General features: G+C 54.0%; 1 long non-coding RNA gene across 2 annotated transcripts; it reads right to left on the reverse strand.

The window, feature by feature from the left end:
* Positions 1-3,757: 3,757 nt before the first annotated feature.
* LOC139041222 (uncharacterized) lies at positions 3,758-6,194 on the reverse strand. 2 transcript variants are annotated; one of them, XR_011496046.1, is made up of 4 exons: positions 5,235-6,194; positions 4,565-4,690; positions 4,035-4,270; positions 3,758-3,876 (listed from the first exon to the last, which is right to left on the reverse strand). It is a non-coding gene; the product is annotated as an uncharacterized lncRNA (long non-coding RNA). The 2 variants fall into 2 exon arrangements; XR_011496045.1 differs by having other exon boundaries at positions 4,035-4,690.
* Between the last annotated feature and the right edge of the window lie 925 nt (positions 6,195-7,119).

Below are 7,119 nucleotides of genomic sequence, written 5' to 3' on the forward strand. Positions count from 1 at the left end.
GGTTAAGTGTCACACCAAGGGTCTTTCCAGGCTCAAAGGGCCACATCCCTGACCAGAGAGGCTCCCCTACAAAGACTGCATCATTTCCTTTGGGGCCCAGCTTAGCATTTTGAATTCAGAAGGGAAGAATTGAGCTGCATCAGGACTTTCAGGAAGCTGAGAATCATTTCCAGGCCACACGGAAAAGGTGGAAAACAAGGGAACAAATATTCTTGAGCACCTCCCATGTGCCAGAGGCTGAGCTAAGAACTCTCTGTAAATTAAATTTTATTTGGTTCTACAACTAAGTCTCTAAAGTATGTACACTTTTTATCCTCATTTTAAAGATGCTAAAGCAGAGGCAGAGCAAGGTTTAACAGCTTCCCCAAGGTCAAAGAGTTAGTAAATGGTGGGGCACTTCTTCAAACTCAAATTCTGACCCCAAATCATCATTCTTTTTTGTCACCCCATGGGCAGAAGCCTCTGGAAAGAGGGATTGAGATGAGCTCCAGGAAGATACCGCTCTTACTTCCTCTCCCTGCCCTTCCTCGTATTAGTGCCGTGGGGGAGGCAGAGGAGTTGGGTGGGCTCCTTTCCTGAGCTTATTAATGGAAAGTTGAAGGCTGTTGCAGGAACAAAAGTGAGAAGAGAGCTGAGGACTCAGGAGACTCAGGCTTCAGGCCTGGCTGTGCAGCTAACCAGCGATAGGACCCTGGTCGGGCAATCACTTAACTCGCTGAACTTCACATTCCCTAGTGTCAAATGAGTGTCATAATATGTTACTATATTTGAGGATTCCTATGAAATAACAAGAGAATATACACTTTATAAACATAAAGTATAAGACCCAATGGAATTGGCAAGAGATTGAAAGACAGAGGTTAAAAGCCAAGCATTCAAGAGGTCGGGGCATGAAGTCACTGAATTCCTTCTCTCTTCCCTTGGTCACTGTGTGCACAGCCAGGGGGCTGCAGGCCTGTCCCTGAGCTTATAGGCTGACGAGCACCGAAACACCAGGTCATTCTGGGCCTGGGATTTCAGGACCTGAGAGCTTTTTCCTGGATCAGTGCATACCTATCCTGCCGCCGCTGGCCTTGATGCCATCTGCTGCCTCCAGCTGTCTCTCCAGTCTCCGAGCCTGTTGTAGGACATGGTGTAGACTCAAGGCCAGTGCCTGTCTCATGTCCTTGATGGCAGCCTCCAGAAGCCCCTGGATCCTGGAGCCTGGCCTCTCCTGGTACCTCTGGAGCACTGTAATCACTTGCCTCTGGGCCACCAGCACATTGGCATCCAGCAGGGCCTGTGGCCCTCCCATGTGGGGCAATGTCCGGCCCTCCTGTTGGGCAGCCCCCTGGAGCTGGACCATCTTCCTGCTCAGCGGCTCCACAAAGCTGTCACCAGGCAGCATGAGGTTCCCCAAGGCATCTCGCAGGCCCCCCAGGGCAAGCACCTGACCTGGAAGCAGGAACCCAAGAGAGTGAGGTGGGAAGGGGATGGGGCAGAGATGCAGGCAGATGAGGCATGAGGGAGAACTAGGACCAGAGGGCAGAGAGAGTGACAAGGTGGGAGATCAGAAGCTGTGGGAATGGGGAGGGTAAGAGGTGAGGGAGAGGGCAGATGGATAGCACGTGGTGGTGGCAGAAGGAGGAATGCCCCTTCTTGGTTGAGAAAGATCCATTTATAGCCAGCCCTGATGGTCTAGTGTTAAAGTTCAGCACGCTCTGCTTTGGTGGCCCAGGTTCGGTTCCCTGGAGAAGAACCACACCACTCGTCTGTCAGTAGCCACGCTGTGGCCGTGGCTCACACAAAAGAACTAGAAGGATTTACAACTAGAATATACAACTATGTACTGGTACTTTGAGGAGGAAAAAGAGAAAAAAGAGAGGAAGATTGGCAATAGACATTAGCTCAGGGTGCATCTTTCCCAGCCAAAAAAAAAAGAAAAAGAAAAACATCCATTTACTTTTACTGCAGAAGCTCAGTTCTCTTTTTCCTCCCTGGGGTCACTGTGCTGGAGATGGGGAAGGGGTGAAGGAAGCTAGGAAGGAGAGGGAAGGTGGGAGTGAGAGCCAGAGTGAGGATGAGGGGTGGGAAGATGGAGCTGGGGTGGACCAGAACACAGAGGGCCTTGGGGGCTGAGAGGAGGGGATTGGGAAGCCAGGCCAGGCAGGGACGAGAGGGTGGAAGGACAGCATTGAGGGCTGCCAGGAGACCTGTGTTTTCATCCAATCCAACTCCCAGGATTGGTGAGATGCCTCCTGTGACTGGATCCTCCATGGGGCCCCCCAACTCTAGAGGGGCCAAGGTCTTGGTGAGGGGATTGCAGTATGTCCCCCCAAGAGTGAGCCACTGCCTCGTTTGGGGGTGCAGAGTCACAGCCAGCACGGGCACCTCGATGCCAGTTATGGGGTCTGTCATGAGAGCCCCCAGCTGAGATGTCCTTCTTGGCTGCAGGACAGGCAGGCGGGTGGCTGGAGGGGAGCCTGTGGCAGGACAGGTTGGGAAGGGCACATAGGGGAGGACGGCAGCTTCTGATGTTCGGAGGCCACCTGGACAAGGAGACAAGGAGGTGTTGGTACCCTTGACATGCCAGCCTCCCTCCCTAGCCTTGCAGAGCAGGGGCAGAGGGAAGCCTTGGGCACCTGCTTTCTTTCATCTGGCACCTCTCTTCAACATGGCACCCTCTGCAGCAAGAATGTTTTTGAGGAAGGAGGAGAAGGTGGTTATTGGTCTGCTGGTCACCAAGCCCCACTGTCCAAGTGCCCTGCTTGCTATGCTGTGCCCCTAGGAATTCATTCAAGAGGGCCCTGGGCTGGGTTGGGGCTACTTAGTGGTCAGGGGCTCACCAGAACTGGAGTCCGTGGTGGGCACCAGAGTAGCTTCCTGCAGATCATATCCCAGATTTCCAGCCTCGGGCAGCACCCGCCCAGTGTCAGGGTGGATGAAATAGCCAGGGGGGATGGACCCTGCGTGGCCACTGGCTGGAAGCATCATGCATTTGGGGCCAGGGACCATCAACTTGGTGACAGGATTCACACTGATGTCATCGGTGCCCCCTTGAGGGCCTGCCGAGGCTGCAGGAAAGTGAAGGCCAGCTCAGCCCTGGGTCTGAAGCCAACAGAGCGACTAGGTGTTTCCTTCATTGGTGACTAGAAGTTGGTGAGAACCCCACCCCAACCACACCCCAGCACCAAGGTGTAGCAGGTGCTCCCTGAGGGCAGTGGATCTTGTCTCTTGCTGAGTCCAGGTTGGGACTCCACATCCTGGGCATGACACTGTGATATCATCATATTGCAGACAGGAAGCGACTGGAAGCGCCTTGGGAAATGGTGGTGACAGCCTGTGGGGTGACCAGATGGGGTCGGGGGACTCCTAGAACTCAGCATGCCTACGGGGTCCCTGAGGGATCCTTCTCCCACTCTTCCTTTCAGACAAGTCCAGCCTTTTCCAGACCTGGCCCCGTGCATTCATCGGCCAGGCTCTTGCTCTCAGGAAGTGCTACGTTATATGTAAAGCTCTAATCTGTGGTGGTTTTGTTTGTTTCCTCCTCTGTTCTTCCCATTTCCGAGGCTCCCTCTTCTGTAACACAGACGTTTGCCCAGGGTACAGTACAGGAAGCCCCTCCCAACCTTGGGGGTTTCCACTGTCTTTACCCCTCCTCCTCCCTTCCTCCCCTGCAGGGTTTCTTAAGGGTGAGATTTGAGTTTCTGCAGGGCCTGTTGCCTTGAATGCAGGGCCAGCCTTCCTGGGGGGCCTTGGCTGAGGCTCAGCTCACCTGGTCGCAGCAGCTCCGCCCCAGTGCCGGTGCCCAGGACACCCCAGGCCTTCAGGCGGTGACCCTCATGCAGCAGGGCCTGAGACAGGTGGCCCAGCACAGCATCCAGCTGGGGGACATCCCTGCAAGGGCATGGGGGAGGACCCATCAGTGGGAGAGGCAATTAGGGGTGGGAAAAGGACACTTTGTTGTGGCCAGTTCCAAGTCCCCACAAAGCCACACTTGTTCCTTCCCTAGACCAGCTCTCACGAAGCCACACTCAGATTCACCAGGTACACACCCTGCTGAGTTCTGCCCAGCCTGGGAGGACTTTGCCAATCTAGAGCCTGTCTGTGCCTTCAGCAGCCGCTGAGCCGTCCTCAGTGCTGAGCAGAAGGAGCCCCACTGCTCCTGCCTTGCACGGAGGTCCTGGCGAAGGAGCTTCAGTTGGCGACGAAGGCTTGCCGCATACTCGCCTGCCAGGTGCCCCCTCTGCCTGGCCTCCTCCTCCGCAGCCCTGGCAGCCATCTCAGCAGCCTGGGGTCAGAGACAACTGCCTGCTTACCTGCAGCGGCTACAGCCTCCAGGGACAGCAGACTCGGGGACCGGACATCAGCTTCCCCGGGGAACTCCAGAGCATTCTGGGTGGGCATGGCAGCAGTGGCAAACGGGGTGAGAAATCCCCAGGGGTGAGGGTGGGGGTAAAACCCCTGGGGCCTGGGAGACGAAACAGGTGGGAGAGGTGCTAAGCGCCGAGTCTGGGTCTCAGTGATGGGGAGAGTTGCATTTGGGCACAAGGGACCAGATGGGAAGGCATGAACACAGCCCGACCTGTTGCCACTCTCCTTGGGTGCTCCCCAAAAGCTGGTCAGTGCAGGCTGGGATGCGATGCTGAGCACCCCACAGCTGCCGGACAGAACGGGCTTCGCTCGCAAGTTTGAGGCAGAGGAGTTTGAGCTGTGAGAGAAGGGAGTTCGCCGGCACTCAGATCCTTGAGCCACCCAGCCCCTTTCCCTGCTTGACCGCAGCGCCCCCTACTGCCAGCTTGTGGAGGGACTCCAGAGGAAAAAATGCCCTGCCGCCTGGAAGAAACGGGTGAGGACCAGTCCAGGCAGATGCCAGCAAGTCCCAGCTCACACCTTCTGCCTGGGGAACCCGTGGCCAAGTTTTGACACTTGGACTTCTAGTGCGTTCTTTTTGCTCGTGCCCCTTGTCACCTGCTGGCCTGAATTTCTCACCCACTTGGGTTAAGGACCAGGAATGGGGATCTAAGAGACTCCAGAGATGGCCTTGGTAGATTCCTACCATTGATCTGAGGCCCTAGGTCTCATCCTATCGGTGCAAAATTTAACCAGAAATCTTCTCTATCCCCTCCCCGTATACTCTCCTGTTTTCCTGCTTCATTATGCACGGACTGAGGATTTCTTTAGTCTCGATGGCCCAACTCTGCCATAGACAAACCTGTTCTGGCTCCACTTGCTTCTCTGGCTTCTCCACTCACCTCCTCCTTGGTCTGGCTGAGTTTGGTTGTCACTGACAGAGACTGCCTGAGCAGGATCCCAAAGAAGGTTTCCGTGTCAAACCACTCCAGGTCCACCTGCTCCTCGGGCTCCCAGCTCCCCTCTGTGGGGGAAGGGAAGCAGGGTCATCCTCCTGAAATGCAAATAGGAGCTTCTCTACAGATCTCCAATGTGTCTGCTTCCTGCAGACCCTCAACCATCTAGACACAGACTCGCTACTAAAGGTGTGGCCTTTGGATGAGCAGCAGTAGCTTTGCTGAGGAACTTGGTGGAAATGCAGAATTCTAAGTCCATCCCAGACCTACTGCAGCAGAAGGTCCCAGGCAATTAATAATCACATTCAAGTTTGAGAAGGATAAATTCCAGCACTGCTCTCTGGGGACCAGACTTCGAGTAGACGGGTAGAAGGTGAAACCCCTCAGCAGGACATGTAACGCCTTCTGCAATCCGCTCCTCCACGTAGTCCTGGTCGTTTCCTAACTTTGTTCACGGTGATTGTACCTTTCTTTTGGAAAGTTTGTATTTAGATGTCTCTACTCCTCTCTGCACTGTGTGCTCCTAGAACCTGGCAGTGTCTGGCACAGTGGCCACTCAGTAAATATTTACTGAGCCAATGACTGAATGAATGGAGAGGACTGGAACAATGAGTAATCTAGGAAGATGGACAAAGGAAGCAGGAGCCGGCCAGGTGGATTTGGGGGCCCCTCGGGGATTCTAGCCCAAGTCTGTCACTCACCGTGACCTCCCTCAACTCCGGGGGTCTCAGAGTCTGGGTGTGACCGGCCTCTCCTCACTGATGTCATCCCAGTTCTTGGGAAAGTGTAGGCAGCCAGGTTGTATCCTTGCTGATGCTTCCGGAAGGTGGGGTGAGGAGCGGCCTTGCGGGCCCAGCTCAGGCTCTGATACTGAATCTACAAGGTACATAATGTGATGATATGAACATAAAGGGAAACTGAGGGAGAAGCATCCTTTTTGAAGACTCTGAGAGGAGGAAGCTCTCTGCTCAGCTTTGGATAGGGAGCACCTTGTTTTCTCTTGTTTGGACCATTCTAACAGCTTATCTCTTTGTAGCTTTCTACTCTCTAATCCATCTCTGTCTTCCACCCTATTGCTAGCGTAAAAATAAAAGTCTTGGGGGCCAGCCCTGTGGCCTAGTGGTTAAGTTTGCGTGCCCCCCTTCAGTGGCCTGGGTTCACGGGTTCATTTCCCTGGCACAGACCTATACCACTTATGAGTCATGATGTGGTGGTGACCCACATACAAAATAGAGGAAGACTGACACAGACGTCAGCTCAGGGCAAATCTTCCTCAAGCAAAAAGAGGAAGATTGGCAGCAGATGTTAGCTCAGGGCCAATCTTCCTAAGCAAAAAAAAGAAAAAAAATTCTTACCAGGGTTTCTCCCCTGCTAAAAATTCCTAATGAATCCCCACTGCCTAGAGGATAAAGTCCAGACTCCTTAGCAGGGCCCTTGAGACCACCCACAATTTGGTCTCTCTCTCAGTTCCAAGCTCATTCCTGTCCTTGCAGCCTAAGCTCCAGTTGCAGGGGACCATGTTTGGTTTCCTGAGCAGGTGAATGCCATTTCACGCCTCTGTGCCTTTGCTCACAATACTCCCTTTCTCATCCCCACTCCTCCTCCCAAATGGATTACCCTCCCCCTACTCCAGCTCACCAATCCCTTTGTTAGCACAGGGACCACATTCCTATACAGCTCATATTTCAAGCCTCTTTCAGGGATCGCAGACTTTGTGAAAGTCTGTCCTCTGTCCTCATGCCCCTCAGGGAGAACAATCAATCTCTCCTTTGTGCAGCCAGGGCACCCTGGACACACTTTATATGGACATACTCTGTAACACTCTCTGACA

The sequence above is a fragment of the Equus asinus genome, chromosome 20, assembly GCF_041296235.1.
Source record: "Equus asinus isolate D_3611 breed Donkey chromosome 20, EquAss-T2T_v2, whole genome shotgun sequence".
NCBI lineage: Eukaryota > Metazoa > Chordata > Mammalia > Perissodactyla > Equidae > Equus > Equus asinus.